At 41.6% G+C, this 27299-nt stretch overlaps 1 protein-coding gene and 1 long non-coding RNA gene across 7 annotated transcripts in view; one reads left to right on the forward strand and one right to left on the reverse strand.

Annotated features, from left to right (window-relative positions):
* The window catches only part of LOC146394562 (uncharacterized), a 965202-nt gene that overhangs the window by 715504 nt on the left and 222399 nt on the right, over positions 1-27299 (forward strand). The gene's annotated exons all lie outside the window — the stretch shown is intronic.
* Positions 6694-24140, reverse strand: LOC110257760 (uncharacterized). 2 transcript variants are annotated; one of them, XR_014835585.1, is made up of 3 exons: positions 23906-24140; positions 9141-10925; positions 6694-7539 (listed from the first exon to the last, which is right to left on the reverse strand). It is a non-coding gene; the product is annotated as an uncharacterized LOC110257760 (long non-coding RNA). The 2 variants fall into 2 exon arrangements; XR_002340718.2 differs by having other exon boundaries at positions 6694-10925.

Raw genomic sequence — 27299 nt, forward strand, 5'->3', positions numbered from 1 at the left:
CCACAAACTCATGGTTCCTAGTCAGATTCATTAACCACTGAGCCACGATGGGAACTCCTGGAACAACTTTTGTGCTAATAATTTTGACAATATAGATGAAATGAAAAAATTCCTTGAAAGACATGAACTATCAAGCCTACTCAAGAAGACATAGATAACCTAAATGGCCTGTATCCATTAAGAAAATTAAATTTATGGTTAAAAACCTTCCCACAAAGAAAACTCTAGACCCAAATAGCTTTATTGATAAATTCTACCAAATATATAAGGAAGAAATAACATCAATTTTATACAAACTTTTCCAAAAATTTAAGAGGTGGGACTACTTCTTAACTGGTTCTATGCGGCTAACACTACCACCCTCTCACCAAAGCCAGGCAAATACATTACATGAAAAAAAAGGTATAGACCTATAGACCAATATCCCTCATACTGCATTAACACAGATCCAAAGACTAAAAAAAATTATCAAGTAGAATAAAAATATATAAAGATTAAGACATCATTGGGAGTTCCCGTCGTGGCTCAGTGGTTAACAAATCCTACTAGGAACCATGAGGTTTCGGGTTTGATCCCTGGCCTTGCTCAGTGGGTTAAGTATCCGGCATTGCCGTGAGCTGTGGTATAGCTCGCAGACTCAGCTCGGATCTGGTGTGGCTGTGGCTGTGGTGTACGCCGGTGGCTACAGCTCTGATTCAACCCCCAGCCTGGGAACCTCCATATGCTGTGGGTGCGGCCCTAGAAAAGACAAAAAAATAAAATAAAATAAAATAAATACGTCATGACCAAGAGATATTTGTCCTAGGGATTCAGTTTTGGCTTAACATTTGAAAACCAGTCAGTGTAAACACACTTTAAAAAGTCATCATGTTAACGAACTTAACAAAACACACACACGATCATTTCAATAGGAGAAAAATTCATTTGACATAATCTAACATACATTTCTGATAAAAACTCTCAGCAAACTAAGTACAGAGGGGACTTCCTCAACTCAATAAAGAGCCTTATGATAGGCAGACTTTTAGATGGTGTCCAATGATCCTTGTTTCCTGTATAAGCCTTTCCCCTGATTGTGGGCCAGACCTAGTGGTGACTCACTTTTTACAAATAGAATTCTGCAAAAGTAATAGGATGCCACTTCTAAGATTAGCTTATAAAATGAATGTGATTTCCATCTTGCCTGCCCTCTCTTGCTCTCTTACTGGCAGATGAGCTGCCCTATGGAGAACCCCATGTGAAAAAGAACTGATAGAATCCCCAGGGCAATAGCCAGAGAGGAATTTACACCCACGATCAAACGGCCTGCCAGCAATCACATGCGTGAGTTTGGAAACAGATCTTCCCTGAAGTCAGACTTCAGATAAAACAACAGATACAGCTAATACCTTGATCACAGCCTTGTGAGAATCACTGAAGCAGAGACAGACAGCTAAGCTATGTCTGGATTCCTGATCTACAGAAATTATGAGATAATAAATGTTTGTCGCTTTAAGTTGCTAAGTTTTTTGTTTGTTTGTTTTTTGCTTTTTAGGGCTGCACTTGTGGCATATGGAAGTTCCCAGGTTAGGGGTTGAATCGGAGCTATAGCTGCCGGCCTACCCCACAGCCACAGCAACACCAGATCTGAGCCACATCTGTGACCTACACCACAGCTCACGGCAACGCTGGATCCTTAACCCACTGAGTGAGGCCAGGGGTTGAACCCAAATCCTCATGGGTCCTAGTCAGGCTCATTAACTGCTGAGCCACAAAGGGAACTCCTAGTTGCTAAATTTTGAGGTAATTTGTTATGCAGCAATAGAAAATGGATCTAGGCATGTAGAAAAAATCTACCATTAATATTATACTTAATAGTGAAAGACTAAATGCTTTCCTCAAAAGATCAGGAACAAGACAAGGATGCTTGCTCTCACCACTTCTATTTAACATTGGATTGGAGTTTTAGCCAGTAAAACTAAGTAAGGAAAATAAATAAAATTCATTCATATTGGAAAGGAGGATGTGAAACTCTTATTCTTAAACAATATGTTTATCTATATAAAAAAATCTGATTGCATCTATGAAAAAAGCTACTAGAACTAAAATATAAGTTTAGCAAAGTTGCAGGATATAAAATCAATATACAAAAATCAGTAGTATTCCTAAATACCAGCAACAAACAATCAGAAATTGAACTTAATAACACTTAAGATGTGAAAGACTTGTACACAGAAGATTATAAAACATTGCTGAGAGGAATTAAATAAGACCTAAAGAAAGAGAGAGGTATACCTTGTTCATGGCTCAGAAGATGATGTAATTAAGATACAAATCCTCCTTAAATTGCTTAAATTGATCTATGAATTTAATGTAATCCCAAAGTCTCAACAGGACTTTTTTTGTAGAAAATGAAAATCAAATTATAAAATTCATATGGTGGAAATGCAAAAGACCTAGAACGGCCTAAGCAATTTTGAAGAGTAGTAATTTTGGAAGACGTACACTACTGGAGTTCGAGAATTATTATAAAGCTATAATAATCAAGACAATACAGAGTTACATCAAGATAGATAAATAGATTGATGAAACAGACGGGAGTTAAAAAATGGATTCATAAAAAATGGACAACTCGGAGTTCCCGGAGTGGCACAGTGGTTAACGAACCCGACTAGGAACCGTGAGGTTGTGGGTTCGGTCCCTGCCCTTGCTCAGTGGGTTAATGATCCGGCGTTGCCGTGAGCTGTGGTGTAGGTTGCAGACGCGGCTCGGATCCCGCGTTGCTGTGGCTCTGGTGTAGGCCAGTGGCTACAGCTCCGATTAGACCCCTAGCCTGGGAACCTCCATATGCCAAGGGAGCTGCCCAAAGAAATAGCAAAAAGACAAAAAAAAAAAATGGACAACTCATTTTAGACAACTCATAATGGCAATTCAGTGGAGATAGGTTTTTCAACAAATGGTGATCAAACAGTTAAATAATCATGGACAAAATCAAACAAACACCAAAACACTTCAGTCCATACCTTATGGACCATATACAAAATTTAACTCAATATGGAAACTAGACAAATATAAAAGCGAAAACTGTAAAACTTCTAGAAGAAAACATAGGAGGAAATCTTTGTAATCTTGGATGAAGTGAACCTTTCTTAATACCATATCAAAAGCATGATCCATTCAAAAAAATTGATAACTTGGACTTCAACAAAGTTAAAAACTTCTACTCTTCAAAAGACACAGTTAAGAGAGTGAAAAGACAAGCCACAGACTTTGGAGAAAATATTTGTCTGATATAAGACTTGTATTCAAAATATATAGAGAACTTTCAAAACTCAATAATAAGAAAAAAACAACTCAATTAAAAGATGGGCAAAAAAAAGTGAATAGCAAATGAGCACAGGAAAAGATGTTCAGCATATTTAGTCAATAAGAAAATGCAAACTAAAGAATTCCTCAGTGGCTCAGCAGGTTGGAAGATCCTGCATTGTTACTGCTGTGGCTTGGATTCGATCCCTGGCCCCGGAACTTCTGCATGCTGCAGGCGTGGCCAAAAAAAAAAAAAAAAAAAAAAAAGGAAAAAAGAAAAAGAAAATGAAACTAAAGCCGCAATGAAATACAACTACACATCTTTTAAGTTATAAAGACTTACCACGCTAAGATTTGTGAGAATACAGAGGACCTGAACCTTTCTTTTTTTATTTTTAATTCATTTTTAAAGTTTTATTGAAGTATAGTCGATTTACAATGTTATGATAATTTCTTCTGTACAACAAAGTGGATTCAGTTATACATGTACACTCATCCATTCTCTTTTAGATTTTTTTCCCCACATATGACCACAGAATACTGGGTAGCGTTCTCTGTGCTATATAGCAGGTCCCCATTGGCCCATCATTCCATATACCTCAGTGTGCATATGCCAATGCCAAACCCCCAGTCCGTCCCTCCCTCCACCCCAAAATTTTCATACAGTGCTGTAAAACATTTTTGCAGTTTCTTAAACACATACCTACCACATGATCCAAGTATTTCACTGTAATAACTTACCCAAGAAAAAAAAAAAAAAAAAAGCACGTGTTCCAAGATGTGCACGTGAATGTTCATAGCAACTTTATTTGTAATAGCCCCAAACTGGAAACAACCCAAGTGGCCTCAACAGGTCGATACATCAACATTGTCATATATCCATATGATAGAACACTAATCAACAATTTAAACCAATTAAATGGAATGAACTTCGATACATACGGCAACATGGATGAAACTCAAAATAATTATGCTGAATGATAGAGCCCCAACAATAACAAAAGAGTGTCTACTATACAATTCCATTTATACAAAACTTTAGAAAATGCAAAGTAATCTATCATGACAAAAAGCGGATTATTGATTGCTTGGGAGGTGGGTGGGAGGAGTGGAAGGAAGAGATGATGAAGCGGCACGAGAAAACTTTTGGAGGTAAGGTGGATCGTCGCTTTTTTTGGTTTTCTTTTTTAGGTCTGCGCCTGCAGCATATGGAAGTTCCTGGGCTAGAGGTCGAATCATCAGAGCTGCAGCTGCCAGCTTACGTCACAGCCACAGCAACACTGGATCCAAGCCGCATCTTCAACCTACACCACATCTCATGGCAACTCCAGATCCTTAACCTACTAAATGAAGCCAGGGATCAGACTCGCATCCTCATGGACACTATTGTTGGGTTCTTAACCTGCTGGGCCACAACAGGAACTCCAATGTTCACCTCCTTGACTGTGGTAATGATTTCACAGGTGTGTGCCTATATCAAAACTTATCAAATTATATACTTTAAATATGTGCAGATTATTGTATGTTAGTTCTGCCTCGATCAAGATTTTGAAAATCAAAGAAAAATCAGAATGCTCATAATTCCTACACAAAAGGGCTATTAGTGATGCGGAATTGAGATACTGCCTATGCAAGGGCTTTGCAAACAAACTATACAATGTGAGTGGCTCTTACTCTCTGGGCATATATCTGATCCACTTTGTTAAGTGATGATGAAGTTCACTTGCATGCGTTTTCACAAGACCCTTCTTGGCGTGTGGGGCATGTGTCACTAGCTATTGCACCACATATGATGGTTTTAGATGGTTTTTTAAGCTTAGTTTGGCATCCATCACTAATCCTTCACTTATTAGAAGATACATATATTAAATCTTTCTTCCTCCCTATCTTTCCTTCTCTTGATCTTGACCCTGATTACCTTCCTGATGCTTTGTGAGGATAGTTCTAAGCACAATTGGGTTCATCATTTATTCAGCATATATAACACAGCTAGTTAAAAATTTACTGCTGAGATTCTTGTCATCATTGAGGTTAAAATAAAACACACCGAGTACAAGTTCCATTTTTCAAAAGGCTTATCCAACAAGTCAAACCGGAGAAAGTGAAAAGCCTGGCTTTTAACTGCAGAATCAGGGACAATATCTGTGCCTTGCCCAATCAAACATTTGAGGCCAAGCAAACTCCTTGGGAAAGCTTAATTTCTTTTATTACCAATTTATGAGTTTAGGGATGAAATGTTTTAGGAGCCTCATTGCTAAGCCAGAGGAATCAATATTTTTCTGTTAACAAGCAAGCTGTCACATAAACAAATCAGCTGAAAACCTCCATTTAGCAGCTCAGGAAAGGAAAAAAAAAAGGCTACTCCAGAGACCTACCAAAGGCAGTTCTTTGCTGTATTTTGGGCTCATAGCCTGGCCAGCAAAACCTTCACCAGCTTCTGTTCTAATTAAGCATCTGTACCCCTGTTCCATGCCTATTTGGAAGATTCTAATTGGCCCGGCTCTCTAATCTAACATCTTGTAATTTGTTGATTCAAGAACAAAGCTTATCTTCTCTGTTATTTGGGAAAGAGGAGTTTAGGCCTTCTGTTGGTTCCATTTATCACATCCCTTCTCCTCCTGGAGTTACAAATGTAATAGATCATAAAGTCTCCTGGCAAGGCTTAGGTTATAACTTTTAAGGTTAGAGAGGAAAGGCAGACACTGAGAAGGCTTCTCAATCACAGAGCTGTTTCACTGTCCATCTTTTATTTCATTTCTCCCCTTCTGAAGTGTAAAATAAGAGCAGTGTATTACCATTATTAAATGGAGGTAGGAGTGGATGATATTAAGATAGACTGCTGTATGCTGAATGAGTCTTTGACTTACCATCCAGAAATCCTGAGACTTACCCTCGCTTTTGAGCAAACCCAACAGTCATTCATTTAACTAATACTAATTGAACTAATACTAAGTGCCAGACACTGTGCTAGGTGCTAAGGATTAAATAACCTTTAAGGTGCAGTCCTTTTCCTGAAGGGAAATGCTACGTGAATGTAAAGTACTTCACATGTGGAAAGGTTCATTTGTGCCCTCTATTAGAATCTTTCCACAGAAAAGAAACTCATGGGCTTGGAGAACAGACTTGTGGTTGCCAAAGGGGAGGGGGAGGGAATGGGATGGACTGGGAATCCGGGATTAATAGATGCAAACTATTGCCTTTGGAGTGGATAAGCTATGAGATCCTGCTGTACAGCACAGGGAACTCTATCTAGTCATTTGTGATGGAACATGATGGAGGATAATGCGAGAAAAAGAAGACATATATATGTATAACTGGATCGTTTTGCTGTACAGTAGAAACTGACAGAACATTGTAAACTAACTAGATTGGGAAAAATTAAAATAAAAACAAACAACCAAAAAAGTATTTCACATGTGAACTGATTTATAAAACGTGATACACATACAGCATTTTTAGAAACAATTTACTGCACAAAGCAAGAGCCTCCTCTCTGTGTAGTTGTATGGGTGCTCATGTGTGTCTTTTAGCTCTTTGTTACAGCACAGTACTGATAGGGAGAAGTTTGTCAAGCAATGTTTATCAAAGATGGCTGTGTAGCACCTCCATCAGAGTCAATCACATGGAAGTGCTTGGGGAAAAAAAAAAATGCAGCCTTGGGCCCCATTCCAGTTCTAATGAATCAGAATCTCTGGGAAGTGGGGCCTGTGATTCTGAACATGAACTCTGTTCCTAGGTAACTGTGCACATCAAGTTTCAAACAGGGCTGCTGGATAAACAAATTCCAAGAATACTGTCAAGTTTTTTAAAACATGAAGGTAGCCTCTGGGATGGAAGGGCAGAAACTCCTGAGAAAGACATGGGAGCTCCGTGGTGCCCGTGATGGCTCAGGGGCACTGCCTCTAAAGTGGCACCGTTGTATTCCCAGAGCAGCACAGAAATGTTTGCCAGGGGAGATGTTGGCCTAGTAGAGAGGGAAGTGGAAAAGCAAGGCTCAGCTGCAGGGAAACCAACACTGTGTTCTCACCCTGCTTCGGTTGCCCCAAATTTGTGATATTAGAAGGGTCACTTCTCTGATAGGTACTCTTATTTTTTTAATTTAGTTTTTATTTATTTATTTAATTTATTTATTTAGTCTTTTGTCTTTTTAGGGCCGCACCTGTGGTATACGGAAGTTCCCAGGCTAGGGGTCAAATCGAAGCTGTAGCTGCTGGACAACGCCACAGCCACAGCCATAGCAACGCAGGATCCGAGCTGCATCTGTGACCTACACTACAGCTCCCAGCAACGCAAGATCCTTAACCCACTGATGGAGGCCAGGGATAGAACCCGCAACCTCATGGTTCCTAGTCGGATTCATTTCCGCTACGCCATGACGGGAACTCCAATTTTTTTTTTTTTTAATACAAGGCCCAAATCACAAAAATACACTTTACCACATCAAATGTGAATCAGTGCCTTTCCTGCCAATCGGGTTAGGCCATTGTGAGGAGCCAAGGAAACAGCACCACGTCAGCGGCTGGAAAGGAATGGAGCGTTTAACAAAATGCAAAATAATCAGCCTGTTCCCCCATTACCACTGCTCTTTCTTTATCTGGCTGGAAGTGGGAGATCTAACTGGCTTCCCTTTACCACCAACCTTCTGGCCAAAGACTAAGTCATTAATTGCCCCTACTGTCCCTCCTGCTCAGTCCTGCTGTAACTACTGGAATGTGCAAGAGGCCACTGCGCCTGGATCAAAGGCCATGTGAGAGGCCTACTAGCTCTGCCTTCCTCAATATTTTAATTCCTCTTTTAATTAAGGAAATCTGTGGGCTAAGCACTCTGGGGATTATTATGCTGTGTTTACACTGGACAGAGGAAAACAATAACCTGTTGCCATAGCAACAAGACTTCCTGTGAGATTTTTGTTGTTGTTGTTCTAACTGGACTTATTTAAATGGAAATATCCCCAGCACCACCACACTTACATCATGAGAACAGAGCGGTGCTGTATCTGTTACCTATGGCTGCCTAACAAGTTGCCCCCAAAGTTAGTGGCTTCAAAAGACAAATACTTACTATCTCCCAATTTCTGTGGGTCAGCGTCTAAGCTCACTCACATTGTTATTGGCAGATTCAGTTTGGGGGGACTCTTTGAGGGCCTCAGACTCTCACTGGCTGTCAGCCAGAGACCACCTTCCACATGGAAATATCCATAGGGCAGTTTACAACATGGCAGATGGCTTCCCCCAGCATGAGGGCTCTCTCAGAGAAAGAGAGAGAAGGCTTTATGTAACCTAAACTCACAAGGGACATCTCATGACTTCTGCATTAATTAGTATCAAACCTCTAGATTCAGCCCACACTCAGGGGAAGGAAGTACATAAGGGCATGAAGACCAGGAGGCAGGGATCACTAGGGACCCCCTTAGAGGCCGTCTAACAAAAGCTCATAACTCGTTTTGTTTAGAAGCCTGGTAAAAGCATTTCTTCCAAGGCCAGTTAGTGATTTGTCAATGAACAATACTTGCTGCATATTTTCTCTATGTAGGAGGTGTTTGAACACTATAAAATATGCTTGAATATTTCCCAAAGCATTTGCCTTATCTTCTCCTGTTATAAACATGGAACTTATATTTATTTTTTGTTTTATTTACTCTCTGGTTACAGCATGTAGAATGTCGGAGTTCCTGTCGTGGCACAGCAGAAACGAATCTGACTAGGAACCATGAGGTTGTGGGTTCAATCCCCGGCCTCGCTCAGTGGGTTAAGGATCCGGCGTTGCCATGAGCTGTGGTGTAAGTCGCAGACACGGCTCAGATCCTGCATTGCTATGGCTGTGGTGTAGGCCAGCAGCTGTAGCTCCGATTAGACCCCTAGCCTGGGAACATCCGTATGCTGTGGGTGCGGCCCTAAAAAAGTAAAAAAAAAAAAAAAAAAGAGAGAGAGAGAGAGAGGATATAGAAAGTAAAAGTGATTTGATGATGTGGAATGATCTAGATAATCAAGTTGGAGAAGTCTTCATGAGCGCATAAGTATTCTTTAGAATGTATAGAGGTAATATAGCAGAGATCTTGAATGTATTGATGCTGGCATCAAGGAATTTTAAACTTAAATCCTGACATAGCCACTTAGTAGTGGTGTGACTTTGGGCAAGTAGGATAATTTCTTTCTCTCAATTTATTTTTGGGGGAGTATGGGGGGCAAGCCCGTGGCATGCAGAATTTCCTGGGCCAGGGATCAAACCTGCGCCACAACTGCAACTCAAGCCACAGTAGTGGCAATGCCAGATTCTTAATGCACTAAGCCACCAGGGAACTCCTCTTTGTCTCAATTTATTTACCTACATAATGAGGATTTAAAATAGTTCCTGCACCATAGGCTTATTGGAAGGATTAAATAAAGTCATGCATTTGAAAAGCAGAGTACTTAACCTAGCATATAGTTGGTACTCAATAAATACCACATTATTATATGATTTTTTGGGATCTTGATGTAGGGTAGAGGTCACTAGGTCACTTCTGATTGAGGAATCTGGAATCGAAGGCTCATTCTATGATTAGTTAGAACTTTCTACACTATGATATTACATTTTCCTTTATTTTCCCCATTCTACCAAGAATTTGATCATGCTTTAATGTCTCTTAAGAATGTATTTCAGGAGTTCCCACTGTGATGCAACAGGATTGGTGGTGTCTTAGGAGCGCTGGGACTCAGGTTTGATCCCTGGCCTGGCACAGTGGGTTAAGGATCCTGAGTTGCAGCAACTGCAGCTTAGATCTTGACTGTGGCTTGGATCTGTTCCCTGGCCTGGAAACTCCACATGCTGTGGGGCAGCAAAAATAATAATAATAGTAATAATAATAATAATAATGTATTTCACCCTTTCCTCTCACCATTGTCTTCTCTTGGGGGTCAGTTCTTACAGGTTTGATACAACCACTGTGGTTTTATGGCAATCCATTTGCAGGTAAATATCATTATTAGAGGGAGAATTCCTGCCTCCATTGAGCTTGAAGAGTGATTGATGTACAGTGACAGGTTAAAATGAGCTTGTTTCCCATGCTGCTACAAAACAGGTATTGGGAATTTTGTACTTCCTGGTCCCTGACTCTGCTCACTTAAAAAGTGATTGATTCTGATCCACTCCTCTGTTTTTTTCTGACTTTGCCATTATGTTCTCATGAGCAGACATCACTCCGAGTTTTCTCGCAGCTTTTGTCCAGGGAGCAAGTGTCCGGAAAAATTGGCCAGGCCCTCCAAGTTGATTTTGATGAGGCTTTCTTTACTCCCTGCAGCAGAGTCCGTGTCTGTGTTCTCTTGGGAGTTTATGTCAGCCCCCATCTGGGAATTTGGGGGCCCCGTTCTTCCTCCACCACCACCTCTCTGTTCCCACCTGCGTCTGGTATGAGCCAGAGTGAGCTGGGGGCACTGAGGACTCCCATTGTCTCATGCGTTCCCGGGAACTTTGTAGCTCAACCTTCATGTTTATCTGCTCCTCCGAGTTCTTGTTAGTTTGATGCCTTTGGTTGCCTGGGGCCTAGGAAATAACATGGGTTTTGATTGACAGCTTGGAGTTGTAATAGATAATTGATGCCGCTCATCCTCAGCCAGTTACTGCTACCCAAACAGTAGAGTTTTGATGACAAGAGCAGCATTCTGTTAAAAGAAAAGAAAACTGGGTATCAACAAGTTACTCCTGTAAATAGGTATGCTTCCGGGTATTCTTTGAAAACCAGGCCTCCAACCTGAAACCTGAGTACACTCTGTACTTAACACTGCTGAAGACTTTAAAACCCGTCAATCTCGTCTTCTCTTGTGCTGAGAGAGTTTCAGCCTATGTGGAATCATATAGGGAGGTTGGGGGGTGGTGAGCAAGGGACTCAGTGATAACCACACACTAACCGCATGCTGGGCTTTGAACCCAGCACTTGCCTTGGTTGGTTCATCTAATCTTCCCCACAACCGAGAGAGCTATTACCATCCCTATATACAGATGGGACGATTGAGGGCCCCAGAATACACAGAAGATCTAGGGTTTAGTCTCAGCTCCGTCTGACTCTAAAGACTCATGCCCACAAGACTGGCCAGAAGGACACTGGACTGGTCAACACTGTAGAGGCCCAGCTACATGTCAAAGGAACAACAGCTACAATCTATATAACACTTCCTGAAGTTCCAGGTGCTCTTGGAAGTTGGAATGAATTAAATCCTCATAAGAACCCTGTGAGGCAGATTATCATCTCCATTTTACAGATGGGGAAACTGAGGCATGGGTTGCATAACACCATAGAGCTTGTAAGCGACAAAGCTAGAAAGTAAAGGCAGGCAGTGTAGCTCCCCGGTCTCAGACTTGCACCTGACTTCCTATTATACCTTCAGCATATTTGATTAAATCATCGGGTTAGCAACAAAGCCCTTTGCTTCAGTTACCTATTACTATGTAACGAAAGATCCCCAAACTTCGTAAAAAAGAGTCATTTTATTTTATTCATGATTGCATGAGCCAAAAATTCAGGAAAGTCTCAGCTGGGCCCTTGCTGAATCCATGTGGCATTAGTTGGGGTGATGGGGACTAGAGCAGCTTCCAAGGGGACTTCGTACACATGCTCGGTGCTTCGTTCTTTCTCTCCTCCTGCCGCTTGGCCTCTCTTCACATGGGATCTCATCTTCTATGTGGCTTGGACATTGTCACAGTATAGTGGTTTCTGCGTGGTTATACTTCCAACCAGGAGGCTGGCTTCTGAGGGGTAGGAAGAAGAATTTGCCAGGCCCACTAATGACTGGGCCTAGAATTGGCACAGGGTCGCTTCTGCCATATTCTAAAGGTCAAGGCTCTCCCAGAGCTTATGGAGATTTAAAAGGTAAAGAAACAGACGCCCCCTCTTGCTGAGGCAGAAGCAAGGTCACACTGCGGAAGAGTGTGCGAGGTGGGCCATTTTTGAAAAATGTCATCTGCCACACCCTCTTCCCCTGCACAATCAGTCATGGTTTAGAGACTTAAATGTCACAAACAGAATCAATCTGGTGAAGGAATTGCTGTTTACCTCACAGTGCTGTGTCATTTATTTCAGCACTGCAGTCTAAGAGAGCATCTTTCCATAATAGATAAAGGCATGTCTTGTACGTTAAGTCTATAACAAAGCAATCCAGTGGTGTTTCTTGATGAAATTTTATAATTTTTGATGCTTAAGAATATGATCCAGCAAGAGAGACCCATTCTTCACCAAGATTTGAGATACCTTCCAAAAGAAGGTAAAAATCTATTGAGGACAGGAGTCATAGATGAGACACAGTTTGTTTTATGGATTAAGTGTGGCACATAAGCCAGAGACTTAGACCTTTTGTCATCTGGACTGGCATCAACACAGGGCAGTCTGTTGATCATCCTGGGCACATACCAACCATCCCAGTATATAGAGGTGTGCTTATGTCTTCAAGGATGTTAACTGCAGGTTGTGCCTCAAGTTAGACTGCCTTTGAAGGACTCTGCCAATTGAAAGCTGTTGGAGTTCCCCGTCGTGGCTCAGTGGTAATGATTCCAACTAGTATCCATGAGGACGCAGGTTCGATCCCGGGCCCCGCTCAGCAGGTTAAGGATCTGGTGTTGCCATGAGCTGTGGTGTAGGTCACAGACATGGCTTAGATCTGGTGTTGCTGTGGCTGTGGTATAGGCCAGTGGCTGTAGCTTCAATTCAACCTCTAGCCTGGGAATTTCCATATGCCATAGGTGCGGCCCTAAAAAAGACCAAAAAAACAAAAAAAGTTGTTAAATTCAGTAAGGGAGGTCCACGAGCAGGTCCCATGACCCTGCTTCAGTATCAACATACTTTTGCTCTATGTGGTATTTTTATTAATGTACAGTAGTTGTCCTAGATTCAAAATGGGGGGGTATCTGTTGTGTGGAATCCATAACTGGTAATGAATAACCTTTTCTTTTTTTTTCTTTTCTTTTCTTTTTGTCTTTTGTCTTTTTACGGCTGCACCAAGGCATGCGGAACTTCCCAGGCTAGGGGTCAAATTGGAGCTGTAGCTGCTGACCTACACCACAGCCACAGCAATGCCAGATCCTTCACCCACTGAGCGAGGCCGGGGAATTGAACCCACATCCTCATGGATACTAGCCAGGTTCATTGCCACTGAGCCACGATGGGAGCTCCCTTTGTCTTTTTTTTTTAATGCCATTTGCCAATGTTGTTAGAATTACCAGGTACTCACCAAAATAACAATGATAACTTTTCTGTCAATGTAGCATGTTGCTAAATCTACACTAAATTTGCATAATTAATTCTGCTACCACCTCTGTTATTTGATGGGTTTGGTAAATACTTATCCAATATACCTATACTGTTTGCTACTACTGTGTGTTGTTACAAAAGACAACAAGAAAACTTGGGACTTCTGATTTAACATAATGGTTATCAGTATTCAAGCCATTACTACTGTTGGAATTCTGTATCTTCAGGAATTTTGTGATAGCATTCTCAAGGCACTGCGTGATAACTTAGGAACTCACAAAGATAAATAAATCCATTTCAGCTGCATCCAGATCTTGACTCACTTCACATGAAGGAGAGAAACATACCTGTTTCTGTAAGCCTAAGATGAAAAATAAAGATCTTTAGCATCTAATCAGACAAGGTATCTTTGAACAAAACACATTGTCCAAGCTTTCTTAGCCATGCTGATAATGCCTTCCATTTATGCTCAATGATAAGAGGGAGTTTAATGGAATCACATGGGCTCCTTGAAGAATAAGGCAACTTAGCAGTACTTACATTCTTTTTCTCTTTTTTGGCATTTGATAAACTCTTCTGTGTTCTTTCTGAGGGGAAATTATTGCATAATTTGACCTTACCCAATATTATTTTACCTGTTCTTTAACAATTATAATTAGGGCCACTTAAACTTCATTCATCCAAGATCAGTTTACATATAGGTTCTTTAGTTGGAAAATTCTCTTCACCCTGGACTTGGCCATTGTTCTATGGAGATCTTGCTTTCTTGAATTCTGACTGTAGCCTCGTGCTTTAATGAGATATAATCCAGGGACCAATAGATGATGACCTTGTTGAAGAAATTTAGAAGGCCCTTAAAGAAGATTACAAAACATGAAACCATCCCTGTGCAAAGGGGGCATCAAATATCAGAATGCCCATGGTTTGTTTTTTTTTTTTTTTATCACTGCAGTTGGTGTATATACCCTATGCAATAAGTGCCTATTGTAGGTCAAGTTCCCAAGAATTAGGCTCTGAGACAGAGAGTTGCATGTAGGAGGTTTACTGGGCATTGCTTTGGGGGGTTAATAACTGTGGAAGAATGGAAGAAGTAGGATTGGGTAGACAGAGCAGTTGAATTAAGAAGCAATTACAACAAAGGCTTTAGCCAGTCCTCTGGGGGAGCTGAAGACATAGGAGGGCCCTGAGGAATTGTTCCAAATTGGATCAAGGGAGTCAGGTGTTCATATATCCAAATTGAGCAGTCATTGGCTGCCAGTCCCTCAATGGAAGGGGGGTATGACCTTGGGTGAGGCAGCTCTCTTCAGCAGGGGACAATTTCCAGAGGGGGCTAATAGCTAAAGGCTTTCAGCTGCCAACACTCTCAAAAGCTGAAGAAACAAGTGCTTCCACCTTCAGATAGCATCCTAGTAGCACATCACAGCATCTACTACAGTGCTTATAAAATTTAAAGCCAGCACTCCTGCCACAATTAAGGACTTTGGATCCTTCTGGTTCTTAATGTCTATCTGGTCTATATTTTTATCCTACAAATGCCTCTCATTCCTAAGCTCCTTCGTGATATACTGAAAAAAGACATTCTAGGAATATCAAGCAGTTGTTGATTTCTCAGCCTATTGGTATATTTTCATGAATATGTATTATTTTTTTCTTACAACTCATGCTTCACCTTAGGGGGAAAAAATGCCAGATAGTTCTGAGGCACTGATTGCTTTCTACTCAAAAACAATATCATCTGCATAACCAAAATCCCACACAAATTGGAAAATAAAAACCTGCTGTTATTTCACGATTCTAACATTTTCTGGCAACCTCATTGTCATATCGTCACAATTTATAATAATGTCCTTATCTTTTTTCCTAAGGTAGGCTCATCTATGTATTTGTTTATTTATTTCAATGTATTAGTTATATAGTGTGTACCATGTGCCAGGCACTACCCTAGGAGCTTCACATGTATTCATTCATGTTTTTTTTTTTTTTTTTGGCCATGTCCACAGCATGCAGAAGTTCCCAGGCCAGGGATTGAACCCACACCACAGCAGTGACCGGAACCACTGCAGTGACGATGCTGGATCCTTAACCCCCTGCACCACAAAGGAACTCCATATTAATTCATTTAATTCTCATAACAATATTGTGTGTTAGGTAAAATTATTAAAGTCCTTTTACAGATGAGCAGACTGAGGCACAAAGAAGGTTAAGTCATTCATACAGCTGGTTAGTTGCAGAGCTGAGGTTTCAGTCCATCTAGGCTACCTCTAGAGTCCCTGCTCCTTGTCCCTATGCTATACATTCCTTTGGGTGATCAAATGCTGATGCTACATGTCTTCTGATACCCCACATGAACGATGAAGTGAGATCTGGAGTATGAGCTCTCCATTTCTCACCTCTTGGAGCTGAGCCAATGATATGTCAATCCTTTGGGATCCCAGACAGTTCTGTCTCTTAACTGCAATTTGTGCATGTACTGTGTGTGTGTTGAAAGGAAAAGTGGTGCTGATGGTGGTGAGGGCATAAGCAGAGGGTATGAACAAAAGAGAAAAGATTTTTGTACATGTGAAATGTCTCCTCTAAGAGGCAATAATCATGTTCTTCTGCTAAGATGATGTTCTAGAATATCAGGGAAGTCTACACTAGAAGTTAGGAGGACTGGGGTTCCCATCGTGGCTCCGTAGAAATGAATTTGACTTAGCTTCCATGAGGATGCAGGTTTGATCAATGGGTGAAGGATCTGACGTTGCTGTGGCTGTGATGTAGGCTGGCAGCCACAGCTCTGATTCCACCCCTAGCTTGGGAACCTCCATATGCCGTGGGTGTGGCCCTAAAAAGACCCCCCCCAAAAAAAAATGTTAGGAGGAGTACACTGGTGGTCCTGATGAGAACAATTTAAGGATGGAAACTTAAATCAGTTCCAATCAGTCCAAATTAGGATAGCCTATCAAAATAATCTGCTACTCCATGTGAAGTTAACTTTGGTTAAGAACATAACCATGGTAAGAATTGTTTTTTGGTGGGGGAAGTTCCCTGGTGGCCTAGTGGTTAAGGATTCAGCGATGTCACTGCTATGGCTTGGTTTCAATCCCTGACCCGGGGAACTTCTGCCCACTGAAGGTGTGGCCGAAACAAACAAAAAAAGATTTTTTATTGTGTGTGTGTGGTTTTTTTTTTTTTTTTTTTTGGATATGCTCAATTTCTTTACAAAATATCTTGGAGTTCTGCCAATTTCATCTTAAATGTCAAAGATATGCACCAGTTATTGTAACAGATATTGCCAGCCACATTCGCTTTTAACAGTGGGGCCCTGCTTACCTCTCTAGTGTTATGCTTTTTGGATAAAGCACTTCTTCAGAACTGTCAGCCTCCTAAGATGTGGGCAAAAAGACATTTTTCCTGAGCTTTCATTGCCTTATATGCCATCTCTCCTTCAACCCCAAGATCCGGTCTTGCCATTTGACTAATGGGGCAGCATCACAAAATGTGCTATCAGGCTCTCCATCCTGTCTGAGCTGCAGATTTGAGCTGCAAGAGAAATGGCGCAGATGCTGCTCTGCTCAGACTCTAATCTCTTCTCTGTACTGCAAAACTGACAAAAGTTGTTTCCGGCCCTGATGATTATGGGCAGAGGCTCTGGGCAGTATGCAGCCTAATTCACGGAACCATTTCTCACAGGTGGGTATGACAACAAAAGCACCAAGATGGTTGTTTTCAATTTTTTTTCTAACCACGCACCCTGAAAATTTGTCAACCACGTGTTGCATCATTCATCCACATCACAGAGTGTGAGGTGAAGAAATCTTATATTTCCATGCTCATAGTCTAACATGTGACCATAAGCTAGACAGTAAGAAGGCCAGCTTCAAAGGGGATCCCTTTTTAGTAAAGAGGGCTTCCCCAGACTGTATAGGGTCCAAGGACATATTGTCAGAAGTCCGTGAATGTTCTAAGAAAATGTACTAATTCGGTAATTCGATTTTGATGATAATTTTTAAATATTTGAATCCAGCATAATCCATATAATCCCATTGACCAATTAACACTGAGTCCTGTCACCGTCTTTCAGTGCCTGCATAGGTAATTAAACTTACCATATGTGGGTGTTAACAATATCACTGTACTGTCATTATCAGAGTGCTCCAGAGAAAACGGGAATCATAGGGGATGGATAGATAGATGATAGATTGATAGATAGATGATTGATAGATAGATAGATGATAAGGTATTTATTGCAAAAATTGGCTCATGTAGTTGTGGAGCCTGAGAAGGGCCACTGTCTGCTGTCTGCAAGCTGGAGAACCATGTAAGTCAGCCCCAACTTATACCAATGGCCCCCTTGAGAACCAGGGGCCAGTGGTTTAAGAGCCCGATAGTTTGAGAACCAGGAGCTCTGATATCCTGAGGGCAGAAAAAGATGGACATTCCAGCTCAAGAAGAGAGAATTTGCCATTGTGTTTCACTTGGGCCCCCAGGGCCACCCAGTCCATACCCACCAATCAGCGAGGGTGGATCTCTTCACTCAATCTACTGAATCACATGCTAATCTCTTCCAGAAACGCTCTCACAGACACACCCAGCAATGTTTTACCAGCTATCTGGAAATCCTTTAGGTCAGTCAAGTTGACACTTAAAATTAACCATCACATTATGTAATTTTAAAAAATAAAGCCAATGTAATATATAAAAGATTTCTTTAGCCTCCAGTAAAAGATGAATGATGTAACAGCTGCACAGTAAGAGCAAAGGTTTCACAGTAGTCGAAAAAAGGGCAAAGTGGTGGGAAAACTGAGGCGTCATATGGCAAATGGTAGTAAAAGTTTGCTGAACTCAGAAGAACCTGCTCTATGGCAGAACCACTTAGAAACAGGCTCACCCCTGCCTCAGAGCCTCTGCACATATTGTTCCTTCCGTCTGGAACACTCACCACTGCCCCCCCACCCCAATAATACCCAAGTACTCGTTCACCTTCTTCAAGTTTTTTTTTCTTTTTCGGCTGCCCCCACAACATATGGAAGTTCCCGGGCCAGGGATCAAATCCAAGCCACAGCTGTGACCTACACCACAGGTGCAACAACACTGGATCCTTAACCCACTGTGCCACATCGGGAACTCCATCCTAGCAATGGTTTTTCTACGAATGTCACCTTCTCTGTGAGGTCTTTCTTATAAATTCAACTCCTTTTTCACCCAGATCTTCCTCTTTTCTTCCCTAGATTTTTCTCCTTAGGGCTAATTATCATCTGACACACCATTTCACTCATTTATTGGCTTATTATCTGTTTTATCCCTCTCGAATGTAAGCTCCAGGAAGGCAGGAAATTTTGTTTTATTCACTGACATACCTGCAGCCCCTAGGAGTATGCCATTGGAAATAACAGGTACTCAATGAATGCGTGTTGGAATGCTAACTCAGGTAGTCAGTGGAGGAGCATGGGCTTCGATGCTTTCTTTGATAAGGCCACTGATTCACACGTGGGGCTTAAGGGCTCCAGGGAGTAACATCCCCACAGGCCTTGTTTACTGCAGGGAGTGCACCTATGCCCAGATGGACGTGAATCCCTAACCCCCTGTGACTCAGTTTACAGGAAGAAAAGGGCAAAGAAACCATGAGACTTAAGGGACATTTCCATCCCTAGGACCCTATTGGACAAGGACTGATATAGATAATTGGGCAAGGCCAGAGGGAGAAAACCACATCTTTCTGGACCCCACGTTGGTACCCCCCCATCTTTAAGTGATTAAAACCCCTATAAGACAATAGAACTGCTGCCCTGGGAGCTATTTGCTTTCCTGCAATAAAGACTTTGCTTGCTTGCAAAAAAAAAAAAAAAAAGAATGTGTGTCAAATGAATGAACAAATGTATGAATGAATTAATATACACTCTGTGAGTACCGGTTTGACTTTATCACATCTACCTTACTTATCACATTAATGTTATTAATCTGTATTTTGTCATTTGGTAGCTCTGTTCATATTCCACTTGTCAAACTATTTTTGCTTTGAATTTGTACAATAAGCAAACTATTTTTGCTTTTGAATTTGTACAATACATGTGAGCAGATTTTTTTTTTTGTCTTTTTATTTCTTTGGGCCGCTCCCGTGGCATATGGAGGTTCCCAGGCTAGGGGTCGAATCAGAGCTGTAGCCACCAGCCTAAGCCAGAGCCACAGCAACGCAGGATTAGAGCTGTGTCTGCAGCCTACACCACAGCTCACGGCAACGCCGGATCTTTAACCCACTGAGCAAGGGCAGGGACCGAACCCGCAACCTCATGGTTCCTAGTCAGATTCATTAATCACTGCGCCACGACAGGAACTCCCATATGAGCAGATTTTTATACCTAGCATTATCTTCCTGCATATTTAAATAACGTAATAAGAAATAAATGAAGGAGTGGCGCAGTGGTTAACGAATCCGACTAGGAACCAAGAGGTTGTGGGTTCGATCCTGCCCTTGCTCAGTGGGTTAAGGATCCAGCGTTGCCGTGAACTGTGCTGTAGGTTGCAGACGTGGCTCGGATCCCGCATTGCTGTGGCTCTGGCATAGGCCGGTGGCTACAGCTCCGATTGGACCCCTAGCCTGGGAACCTCCATATGCCACGGGAGCGGCCCAAGAAATGGCAAAAAGACAAAAAAGAAGAAAGAAAGAAATGAAGATAACACTTGAAGTCTTTTAGGTTTTTTTTTTTCCTTTGAAAGACATCATGGTTCAAATTTTAAAAACAATATTGGATAAGAAGATGGTCGGCTGCGGGGAGTGTCAGGAGGAGGCCTGTTTGCTGGAGTGCTCTGTTATTCGATCTTTGTATTTATCTTTCAAGTTCTCCCTCTCCCCTGCACCCTGCCTTGGGTAACAAGAATTGTACAGAACAAGAAATGGGATGTGAGCTGTTGAGTAGCTCTTTTTTTTTTTTTTTTTTACAAAAAAATAAAGCAGTATTACCACTGAAGCCAGCTCCTCTCCCGCCCATTAGTGTTAGTCAAAAATTGCAACAGCTTTAGGAATCCATCTTTTAAATAAGGTCTCATTTCTCTGAAATTGTAGCTATTGTAAAGCACATTCAGAGGTTTATATGGTAGTGTATATTTTCCCCCTTAAGTTGATGGGTGTAACTATTAGGTAGTTGTTGAATGTGCTGAAAAATCAATTGTTCTGGGGATGATTTTCCCCACGAATTGTTCTATCCCAAAGTATTTTGATGGTGTTAGCTCAGTGCTTTAGATGCTTGCTAAGCTCTTTTTTTTTTTTTTTGAGCTATTTCTTTGATTATTCTAGAAGACCCAAGTCGGTTCTTTCGAATATAGAAGAAACTCTATAATTTTGACAGTATTTTATAAACAGGCTCTTCCAGCTGTAGCCTTAGAGGCAGGAATCAAACACTGTATTCTGGGGTTTAGAATGCTCCCCCTTGGGCCACTCCCTAACTCAGCATCAACCATAGATACCACATACAGTAATCCTTAAATCCCTCATTTAGCTACAAAACTACAACTATTTTGTAGCTTAAGCCTCAGAGCTATTTGTAGGAAATCTAACCACCACAAAATGGCAGAGAAAAGAGAAAAAGAGGATGTTTCAGCCTTCATGTAGGAAGTATGGATTACAGGTGAGGAAATTCCCCTTTCTCTCCTTCTTCTGAGCAAAAAAATCTCTATTGCTTTTGGGTTCTGTGGCTAAAGAAAGCCTGAATAACACAATATTCTCTCATGATTCTGACCACCAGACCATATCTTCCTGAGACCAGAGATTCACCCTTTCATGTATGCATTATCTTACTACTGCATCAAATGCAGAAAAAAATTTAATTATCATACCATCTTCTTTAGGGCCCTGACATTGTGTCCCATGTGTGCAGTGGGAGTTTTCCATCTTCTCTTCCTTTATAAGGCCCCCTGGGACGGGTGGCAAGCATAGTTTACTTTCACGACTGCATTTCCCTTTCTCAGTGTCTCTCCTAGAGGGTACGGGCTTTGAGAAATCCTTGTCTGCTTCATTTAACCCCAGCCCAGCTGCATTATTATTGTAACCTTACAATCCTTATAGCAAAGCGACATGGGCAGCTCAAAACCCTCTGTGGAAGTCCTACCAAGTGTAAAACTTTGTGCAAACATGTTTCTTCTTCGGTGTCTAATGGACTCTAACATATGACTCTAACACATTTCTCATTGAATATTCCTGTAATTGAGCATTATTATTTTTATTTCAACTATAGTTGACTTACAATTTGTATTAGTGTCTTGGGTACAACAAAGTGATTCAGTTGTACGTATATATTGTTTTTCATATTATTTTCCATTATAGGTTATTATAGGATATTGCATATAGTCCCCTGTGCTTACAGTAGGACTTTGTTGTTTATCTACTTTATATACAGTAGTTTGAATCTGCTAATCCCAAACTCCTAATTTATCCCTCCCCTACCTCCATTCCTGTTAGTAACCATAAGATTGTTTTCTATGTCTGTAGGTCTACTTCTGGTCACTGAACACTTCTAATTACAATGTCCTAAAAACACCTTTCCACTTAGTGGTAGCATTGCAGGTCCCTTCCTGTTGCCCAAAAGAATCATCGTGTCTGTGCTCAATCTCCAGCCTGTTTCTTCCTCCAGGTCTTTTCATTTTATATGTACACTTCCCAACACTCACCAGAGGCTCATCTGGTCCCTTAACCAACCCTCTTAGCCCTTCCTCCTTCTAGGATGCTATATAAGTTATCTGTTGCTGCATAACAAGATAACCAGAAACTTAGCAGCTTAAAACAATACACACTTACTATATTATCTCACTTTCTATAAGTCAGGAATCCAACATGGCTTAGCTGGGTCCTCTGTATCATGAAGTCTGGGTATTGGCCAGGACTGGAGCCTCATCTGAAGCTCAAATAACCCTATGTGGCATTTCAGGGCAGACCCCTCCCCTGTACCTTCTGTTTTAGCTCCTCTCTGAAGTATCTAGATTACAGTATCTGATGCACATTTCCTGAGTTGTTTTACAGCTGTGAAAAACCCCACTAAATGGAAAATATTAACTACTTGATGACCATGAACATGTAGCTCCCAGGCCTCCTGGAGCCTAAGGATTGATGAAGTTAACCCCTGGGACAGCCCCCTGTTACCTCACCATCAACTAATCGAAGAATTGTGCACTAGCTGATCACATACCCTGAAACTACCCTCCCTCACCTGACCTTTAAAAATGCTTTGCTGAAACCCATTGGGGCGTTGAGGCCTTTTGAGCATTAGCTGTCCCAGACTCTTTATACGGTGCCCTTACAACAAATGCTGCACTTTCCTTCCCCACCACCCCGTGTCAGTAGATTGGCTTTACTGTGAGCAGAGGAGCGGACCCAAGTTTGGTTCAATAACACTAGGTGGTGGTAGAATTCAGTTCCTTGGGTGGCCACTTTGTTCCCTTGCCATGTGGACCTCTTCAGCATGGTGGCTTACTTCATCAAAATCAGGAAGGGAGAAAATGTGCTAGGCTGAAAGAAGTCACACTTGCGTGTGGCCTAATCATGGAAGTGGCATCCCATCAATTACTCTATTGGCCAGAAGAAAGTCACAGGCCCCTCCTACACTAGTGTGGAGGGGATCACACAAAGATATGGCCATCAGGAGGCAGGGAAAATGGGGAGGGGTACCCTGGAATCTATCCATCACAAATGTTCTGTAACCAAAAATCATTTCCCAAACTTTATGAATAGAAATGAAAACTGATCCCTCCTTCAGATTCCCTTGGGCTCAATCAGTTTTAGGGCACCCTGGCCTGACCCCCGCCAACTGCCAGCATCTGTATCTCTTTGTTCGAGCCCTCCTCTCATGACAGAGGATACACTTTTCTTTCTTCCACCATGATAGACTGTTCTGAAATGCGGTTGTTCATCCAGCCTTTCTGAAGATGCCTCATAAGACCAGGCAACTGCCTGCCCTTGTTACAAAGCTGTGGCTGCCTTGAACTCATCACCTCCGACATTTGTCTCCTGCCTTTCCTACCTCAGTTCCCCTTTCTCCTCACCCCTGGTTTCTCGGATTTGCTCTCTCTGGTAAAGCTAACATGTAAGCTTTTTGCCAAAAATTCTGTTTCCTAAGTGGTCCAGGCTCAGACCTGTAAAATCAAATCGTCGGAATTTGCAATAGACCTAGTCGTGTGGCCTTCGGAGGCATAAGGACATAATCTTCTTGTCATCTCATTCCCAAACACAGAGCATTTTTCAAATATACTTCTCCCCGGACCTGGGTATCTATTGGATTTAAAATCTGCCCTGAGGTTACCTTAAAGTATTCATGCTTTTATCCCTCTTGGTCCCATTTTCCTACAACCAAGACAGAACTCACATCCTTCCTGAAGCTCCTGTTTCCAGCACCAGGAAGCATGTTTATTATAGATGATACTCTTTTTACTTACCCTGAGGGTATTTCTGTTGCTCTTTCGGGGTCACAGTTCACCACGTGAGTTCAAAAGCCACCAAGGGAGAAAGAGTAGCTTTAGCTAGGATACAATTTTCAGAAGACACACAAAACGCAAATGGAGAAAAAGGGCCCTCGGGCGGCTCAGCACTTCTAAAGTAAAGCTCCCCCAAAAATAAAATAAGCAGGCCACACACAAGGAAGCAGGCAAACTTTGTTTTGCTGAGAGGACTCTTTTCCTTGGGTTAATTCCAAGAGGGAACAGGCGCTGAGTGAGTCACAGAATAAGTAGGGCAGAGTTTGCCTTTCAGGGAATGTGATCATGTAGGCGGACCCGTGCCCCCTCGAGGAGGCTCAGCAGGCTTGACTGCCTGAATCCCAGACTCTGTCAGGCAGCAGGCAAACCTCTCATAGCCCTGTGGACCCTTTCTGGTTCTGTTCCCAGGCCAGTCCAAATTGAGTTTTCAGAGAGAGCTCACTGTTCTGTCTGATCTGCCCTCCTAGGGAAGAAGGTGGAGGGAGGAAGAGTTGGGTCGGTGGTTGATAAGGGATCCCCCCCAACCTCCGGTGATGCCAAACTGTGGGGGGCAGAGGAAGTAGAAATGGAGGTGATGGGGGCTGGGGGCTGTTTAACCAGACATCATAGCCAGGGAATCCAAAGGTGGGTCCTGAGCCCAGCGTCCAGGGCCAAGGGTAGGATGCACTAGAGCAGGAATTCCTGAAGGAGAGGATCCTTAGGGGCAAAGGAAAAGGACTCTGTAGACAGTATCAAGTTCAGAAGGCTGCTCTCCATGGCTGGGTGTTTATGCAACTGGCTAGGTCCATGTGATTCAAAGGACCAGAGGCAGCGGAGACAACGGCCCTAAAGTCAACCAAGATGTCATGGATTTCACTGTGGGAGATAGACTCACAACCCAATAATTCATGAGTTATGGTTATTTGATGGCAATTGTTCCCTGCAAAAGCAAACTTTTTCTTCAAACACAAGCTGACAGGGAAGCATAATAGATAAAGCAGATGAGAGAGAAGCTCCTCTTTCAGAAAGAAGTAGTAAAAGTGGATGGTTAGGTGTTTCCCCACCCCCTCCCAAACCTGAGCCTCTGAGTCTCTTCTAGGCCATTTCTAGTGCTCCATGGGTTATTTATTTATTTATTTTTGTCTTTTTAGGGCCACATGCATGGCATATGGAGGTCCCCAGGCTAGGGGTCCAATCGGAGCTGCAGCTGCCGGCCTACACCACAGCCACAGCAACGCAGGATCCGAGCTGCATCTGCAACCTACACCACAGCTCACGGCAACGCTGGAGCCTTAACCCACTGAGAGAGGCCAGGGATCCAACCCGAAATCTCATGGTTCCTAGTCGGATTTCTTAACTGCTGAGCCACGATGGGAACTCCTCATGGGTTATTCTTTGGAACAAAAATTCTCTGTCACCTGAGAGCAGATGGGTAAAGAGATTGTGGTAAAGTGTTGGTGGAGGTGGGGGTGGGTGGAGAGTTGAAGCAGACAGTTCTCATTCTTCCTGCCACTGATGAATTTATGAGTAGAATATTCTAGAGTGCAATTTCAACCTCCACAATGCCCGTAGTGAACATGTGTGAGTGTTCATGGTGCCAGCCATTGCTTAGAAAACACGACACAATGAATGAATGAATGAATGAATGAATGACTGCTGTTCCTCAGTATCCATCTCTATGTGTATGTGTGTTTGTGTATACCACAAAATAAAGACCTCTTTCTTGCTTTTTATCCAGATAAATTCCTGGAGGATAAAAAGCAATACTTCCATACCTCAGCAGGACAAGACATTCACAATCATGATCTTTGATCAATGCATGATCTTAGAATTTCTTCTGCACTATCAAAGACTAAATTATATTCAAAGTGGTTTTAGTGTTAAATGCATTTTTTAAAATGTCACTTCTTTGAAAAACTGTCAATGCCTATGAGGTATAGTTAGTAACAGTTTATTTCCAGCTAGTGGACATTTCGTTCCTAATATTTTAGATAAAAGGGGATGTATCAGCACTTGTTAGAAAGCTTGTCCCTCCCCACCAGAATACAGCTTTGAATCTTCTGGCCTCACTGCTTCTCTTCCTCACTTGGTAAAATTTACATCTCATTTTCTTTTGCTTTCTTATTTTGACCATGTTCTTTTGGATCAGTTTTTTCTCCTTTGGGCTTTTTAATTGTCCATTTTTTTTTTGTCCTTGTTAACAAAAGCAGCACATGTTTTCACCTAAACACCTGCCCACTTCCAAACCGAACACAACCAAAATGAATCCATATGCTTAAAGAATTCTTTAATGGGTCCACATTTGTCTGTGTTTAGTAATGATCTTTTGCCTTAGAGGCTTGCTGTAGAATTGTCATCCTGGAATTTCTTTTCATTGTGCTCTTTCTTGGCTTTTAAGTCTTCCTCATTTGGGGTTTTTTGTTTGTTTGTTTGGAGTTGTTTTTTATTCTTGGATTCTTTATATTTTGGGTTTTGTCAAACCACATTCTCAAATAATTTTTTTTTTCCAGAAGTGTGTGTAGTTAATAAACTTCCTCAGTCCTTGCCTGTCTGAAAAGGTCTCTATTTAGGATAAAAAATACTACGTTGAAAACAATGTTCCTTCAGAACTTTGAGGCATTGCCCCATTGTCTTCTAGGATGTGATGCTTGTCATGTCATTTATCATTAGGGTTTCTTTTTCTATTTCCCACTGACCTTTTTCACCTCCAGAGGCTTTTAGGATCATGCTTTTGTCACTGTCATTACAAAATTTTAATTACATGTCTCAGGGTGAGCTTTTCTGTGCTTATTCTGCTGAACATTTATCAGGATCCTTAAAGTTGAAGATATCATTTAATTAACTCAGGAAGTTTTCTTCTGTTATTTCTCTGGGTATTTCCTTCCCTCCATTTTTTGCTCCATCTTTCTGGAACTCTGATTAGAGATTCAACCTCCAGTATGTGAATTTCTATATCTCTTAGCTTTCTTATTATTTCTCTCTTTTCTCATATGTATTTAACAAATTATATTTTTTTAATTTCAAGAATGCTTATTTTTCCTTGCATGTTCCTTTTTATAACATATTCTTAATTTATGTATGCAATATTTACTCAAATCTCTCTGAGGAGTTTAAATCAATTTGTGTTTAACATTCTCTATTCCCTGAATTTCTCTTCTCTGGGTTTAAAAGGTTATTACATTAGGTTCTTCCACTTTTGAGTGGTTGGTTTCTTCAAATGTCATGTAATCCTAAATTGTGAATTTGGACTTAAAAATATGGGATAGGTTGATTTTTTTTAAGTAGTTGGTATTGACTTTCTCTGGGGCTGGGTAGATCTTTCACCACCCGAAAGGGAAGGCATATCATTTTTTGCAGGAGCTTTATTCTGGAGGAT

The sequence above is a fragment of the Sus scrofa genome, chromosome X, assembly GCF_054392235.1.
Source record: "Sus scrofa isolate SSC_HxYL_T2T_F1_AM1 chromosome X, Sscrofa_HxYL_maternal_Yorkshire_Landrace_v2.0, whole genome shotgun sequence".
Classification (NCBI taxonomy): Eukaryota; Metazoa; Chordata; class Mammalia; order Artiodactyla; family Suidae; genus Sus; species Sus scrofa.